This window comes from Accipiter gentilis, chromosome 16 (genome assembly GCF_929443795.1).
Source record: "Accipiter gentilis chromosome 16, bAccGen1.1, whole genome shotgun sequence".
Taxonomy (NCBI): domain Eukaryota; kingdom Metazoa; phylum Chordata; class Aves; order Accipitriformes; family Accipitridae; genus Astur; species Astur gentilis.
This window is the reverse complement of record NC_064895.1, coordinates 25712992-25718652: the sequence shown is the minus strand read 5'-3', so window position 1 is coordinate 25718652 and position 5661 is coordinate 25712992.

Below are 5661 nucleotides of genomic sequence, written 5' to 3'. Positions count from 1 at the left end.
GCTCTTTGGTTGATCTCTTTTGCATGCAGGGAATTTCTTTTGAATTTTTTGGCAGGCATTGTAGACCTAGAAGTCTTCAGGCAAAATCACTAAAGTTCAGCAGAAATGTGATTGAATCCAGCAGCACTTTGATGTTAATCTGACTTAACTCTCTTTAGAAACATGTAAGTAGATAAACCGTAATTTTTCAGAGTTCATGGTTTGTTTAATAAGATACAAATCCAGTAGTTGGCAGTAACGTGTATAGGAGCAGCTGTGCACTTCCGCTCTGTCTGCATCACTGCCCTTCCCCAATGCTTCATTATTTCTCAAATGAAGTTGATTTCAGTGCTCATTCTCCCTTACTTAGTTCTGTATTTTTGTCCCGTGTTGTTCTTGCTATCCCTGTCTATTTAGCACTTGGACTTTCTTGAGGTAAATTGATCCTAAATTCTTACCATTTTTGTCTCCCTTCCAGAAGGAATTTGCTTTATACATGTGAGAAGTCCTCTGTGAAATCCATATGAGGCAAAGGGAGTGTGAGAGTCTTTTGAGGGCAGTCCCTGGCATTATGGCCCTGTCCCACTTCACTTCATTTTGCCTTGTTGCTCATTGCATCCCATCATAAAATGAGACTGCAGCCTCCCTTGGATAATTCTTGTATCTGCCTTATGGTGGAAGAGGCTGTAGCACACTTCTACGATGTTCAGCACCATCATACCTTATTCAAAATGAGATTGATGTAGTTGGCTAGAAATTGCAGATCCAATTAATAGCATGGTATCCTCACTTCAAAGATTGCAGTTGAACAGATCTTTACTTAAAGTAAGCACTTAATGGGGCACTTGCCAGTAGTCTCACTGCTCAGAAACAAGAAGGTTGAGTGCCTTGCTGTTTTCTTCTCTCTGTCTTTCTAATTAAGGTTTAAATTATTGATCCCAAACCAGACCTTTGCCTTGAGAACTCCTTGGGTGTTTATCCTCAGCTATTTGTAAGTATCTAATTCCCTCCACGAAATATTGGTATGGTTCAAACCAGGATCTACAGAAAGTGACAACAATTAAAATACTCCTTTACGTGTTTTCACAAGCCTTCTTGCTTGACGACTGGAAAAATACATAGTCAAAGTGTCAGTGACCTCTAAACCTTGTAATGACAATCATTTCATTCATTTCTTTCTGTCTGTGGTTTTTCTGCTCTTTCATGATAATATGTCATCTACCTGTGTTTGCCTTACAGATTCTGCTTTTTTTTTTTTTTTTTTTAACTCTAATGATCTTTAAAATCTGCATCTTGTTCCCTTAAATTCAATAAAAAAAATCCCCACCAACTTCAGCTGGAATCACTCCAGGCCTTCAGTGCTTGCAGGAGGGCCCTTTAAAGCTCTAGGCTGGGACTGACTAACGTACATTGATTCTCTGTTGTCGTACCAAGGCTGGAAAATAAAATGGTGAGCCTAGGGTAAGAATAGTTTTCTCACCTGGCACACAGTGTTTGTATTAGTCCCTTTAAGGAAAAAAAAATATTCAAGTGAACAGACTTTTCCTTCAAGCGAGTCATCGGTTCACTGCCTAAGTAGAGATACCTTATGGGATGACAAGCTAAGATGGAACATGCTTTCCCCATATGTTCTGTGCTGCCGGAACAGCATAGCAATGAACGTAGTGCATACTGACAAGTTGATGTCAGATTGTCAGCCCTCATTGATGATGGTGAATGGTTACCAGTTAAAATCTTGGATGCTGCACACACTCCTCATCAACGTGGCTGCTTGAAATCTGCACTGCTGTACGGGCTAGTGAGAATTTGGGTTACTGCAAAAACAAGTAGATACTCTGCAAATATATTGAAACCTTTTGTTTCACTATGAGTACTTTTGGCATATTGCAGGACAAAATTATAACTATAAACTGGGACTAGGCACTCGGATCTTTCCAATAGGAATGAGCATGGTAGCAGCAGGTTACTGTAGGCTAAGTAATTTCCCTTAGGAAGTTCCAAAATAGTAGATATTTTTTTAATCTCTTAAGGCAGTTCCTGCTTTGCAAAGATGCAAGGAATATAGGTAGGACAAAGGGCTGGAGATGTGGAGATCCTAAGTTACACACAGGAATTGACTTACTGCAATGCATTCTCTGTCATGAAAGAAGCTTTGATAAAGCAGGAACTTGAGCATGGCATCAAGTCCCAGGCCAGTGCCTTAGCTGTGAAACAAACTTTCCACTTGATTTTCAATCGTGAAGTAACCTCCTGAGCGTGGTAGATGGATCCTACAGAGGACAGATTTCTGTAAGGGAGCGGCAATCCGTTTTTCATTCCTAGTGTTTTGCAGCCTTCAGGATTGGTGCTTTTGCACTTGTATTAAGCTGTTCATCAAACAATCGGTGCTTTACAACGATGAGCGGCAAGACCGTGTCTACTGTGTGGCTAAAAGAACGCAAGACAAAGTTTAAGTGATTTCCCCAAAGTTGCACAGTGTTACTGGCAAAGTAATGGGGAGGAACCCAAGACTCCGCAGTGTTAGCTTCATGCCTTAACTGCTAGAACAATGACCTCCCTCAAATAATTGATCTTTGTTCTGAAGTGAGTCACATTTAATTTTACAGATGGGAAAATCAACCCTTAACAGAAGTGATCTAGTTCTTTAAGTTATTCCTATGCCTAGATAGACAGAGACTGCCTAGAAGGGTTTTTCAAAGTAAGGCACTGAATTCCAATTTATTTTAATGCAAATCAGAGTGTTAGTTGTGTTATTTAACTTTATACGTCATCATCTGAGTTGGGAGCTCCATTTAGCCTCAATAAAAAGACAGGAGATGAAGGCAGCTTGCTCAGATGTGGATGTCTGCACTGTGAACTTCCACAGTTTAGTGAGATAACTCCTAGTATGCGAGTTATGAGTTAGATGCTGTTGGAGTTTTTACCTTAAATATTTGTTTGTATTGGGATGACTGCACTGGTGATTGCAAACATAAGATGCCCAAATTTGCTCTTGAGGTGAGTGCTTGCATTCTGCTTCAATGCCTTAGAAGATCACTTAGCCGACAGCACAATCTAGGGCTGGGCAGGGAACACCATGAAATTAGAGTTATAATTTGACCATAAATCAACTTCATGAAACTTAAGAAAAAACAACTAGTCCCCTGTATAGTATGCTATACTTTCTTTCCTAGTTCTCTGGTCAAAGGCAGCCCTGCTTTTTAAGTTTTCTGTATGTAACATAAAACCATCTAAAATTCAGAGTCTCTACTGGGGAAGTTTTGATTTGCTTCTCACTGAGTCTGAAAAATGAAAAAGAGATTTGAGCCATATTTGATACACAAACACCTGGACTTTGATTTTTAAAAATGAAGTACATAAACAGGTAATAAATCAGGTTATTAAAGCATTATGCTTAAACATTAACAATATACGTATCTTCTGGTTTTACAGAGATTTTGTCTGTATTGTAGAGTGGCATATTTTTCATATTACATACATTTTAAAAGCTTTTACAAGTGGATGTGGACCTGTTCTTCTCCTAAATTTTTAACAGAGGAAGCTCATTTTACATTACATCATTGATGTGCATGTCATTGGTCCATTCACAAATCTGCAATTAGCAGATGGGAATATATTTTTTGCTGTTTATTTCAAACATCAAGCAACTGAGCAAGTAAAAGCAAAAACTCTGAGGTGGTTATTAAAATACAGTTTCATTTTCCTTTCAGGTTATTTTTTAAAGCTGAAAAAGTGCTGATAATTGACATTTACCAAAACATATCCCTTTCCACCGTGTTAACTATTGTCCCTTTTGCATTTCCCTCTGCCATCTCCTCGCCCTCCCCACAAACACACTTGCCTAACGCTCTCCTGCCTCTTCCCAAATATTTTCCTTTAGCTTTCACATGCTCCCCTCTCAGTAACAGGTATTTTCTCCTGCTCCCCCCATTTCTCTTCCCTTTTCCCATTGCCCTGTGCCATGGGCTGTCGGAGGTGACTGTTTCCCAGAGGATGCTTCACCTCATCGTATTTAGGAGAGAAGACTGAACCTTGTCTCATTCCTTAGGGAGCGTCTGTGAGTGACAACCCAGGACAAGATAATGTCACCCTGGAGGCCAACGTAAATTAGGAATTTTTTTACAATTTTTTACAAATAAACCTAGTTTAATCTAGTGAGATACTTACTGAGAGTTGGCAACACTGCCAGTGGCAGGAGTTCAGCTCCTTAAGACAAGCTCCTTAAAGTTTCCTAACACCTGACTAATTAATTTGTGCCTTAGTATATGTTACAGCTCATGTCTCATTCTGTTTGTTCTTTTGTAATCCACACTCCACAGTAACAGAAATTCTGATAGCCATGGAAGTGTTTAAGCCTATCTTTTAACCCTGTCTTGGTCTTAGCCATAGTTTATAAAATGAAACTAATTATTAGGGTTTGAGTGTGGTAGAAGTTTTCAAGAACTCAAAGGCCATTCACTGTTGTTTTAGATTGTTGTTTAAAATCTGTGCCAAATCTGCCTGTGATTTAACTCTTCTTGTCTTCACCGAACCTAATGCAAAGATAGATGTGGTCCGCTGAACAAGCAAGGGAAGCGAGAACTGCTGCAGCTATCAAGCCATACTTTGTAAATTTCAAACCCTAAAGATACGTCCTTTAAAATCACAAACTGTAAGTCAGAGAGAGATTTAAACTGTAGGAGCTCATTTCCACCTCAGAATCTTTTTTGTCAAAACTGGCTAGCAGGATGATGTCACGGTTGTACGTATGCTTTAAACTGAATCAGCAGACTCTGCTCTCAGGGGCAGTTGTGTCAGTGCTCCAGCGGGAGGGGGAATTCTGTATTTGAGGAGCTCCCAGTGAAGCAATGAGAGCCAGGACTGCATCTGCAGGATTACTTACTGCCGGGCAGGTTATCCTGGGGATGTCTTTTGGAGTGCTATACAGAGCGCTCCTCCAGAAAACAAATGCTCCAACAGCTTTCATGGCAGAAGAGCTGTTACACCTCAGCAAGCAGCAGCGTTAAGTGCACAGTTCCTTTTGCTAAGAGATTCCTTCGCTGCTCATTGTGCAATCTGTGATTCACAGAAGGCATCCTTCGCTGACTGCCACATTCCCACCCAACCTCTTCAGACTAAGGCTGCTCGACTCCTTTTCAAGCTTGAGTTTTCAGGATTTGGAACTATACCTCTGACAGATCAAGGAACTGTAGATCTCTATAAGACATTTTGCTAGCAGCCACTTGATCATCTTTTCCTGGCAGTGAAGATTTCTTGCTACCCATATGGTCTTCTGTCTGTCTTCTAGCTGGAAAGCTACACTCTCAGCTGTATTTATTTGGTAACACTTTGTGTTCAACCTACGGTTTTCTCTGATGGCTGTTTTACTGATAGAGCCAAGAGTCTGCAGATAGATTGCATTAAAAAGTCAAAAGCGTAAGAAAAAAACCCAGAAATAATACATCCTCTTTTAATTATAGCTGTTTCCCTGAAAATAAGTTTAGTTTACATGGTTTTATGTTTAGTACATAAATCTATCTATTTCCTCTAAAGTGGAAATTCTTGAAAAAATAGCGGGTTTGGTTTTTTTTGCTGTGTAGCTTAAAGACAATATTTGAGAGTTGCTTAAAAATATATACTTAAACCTCTGTATTTGACATCAGATATGCAGGGGCAACCCCGCGTGCTGCATTCCTACTCATT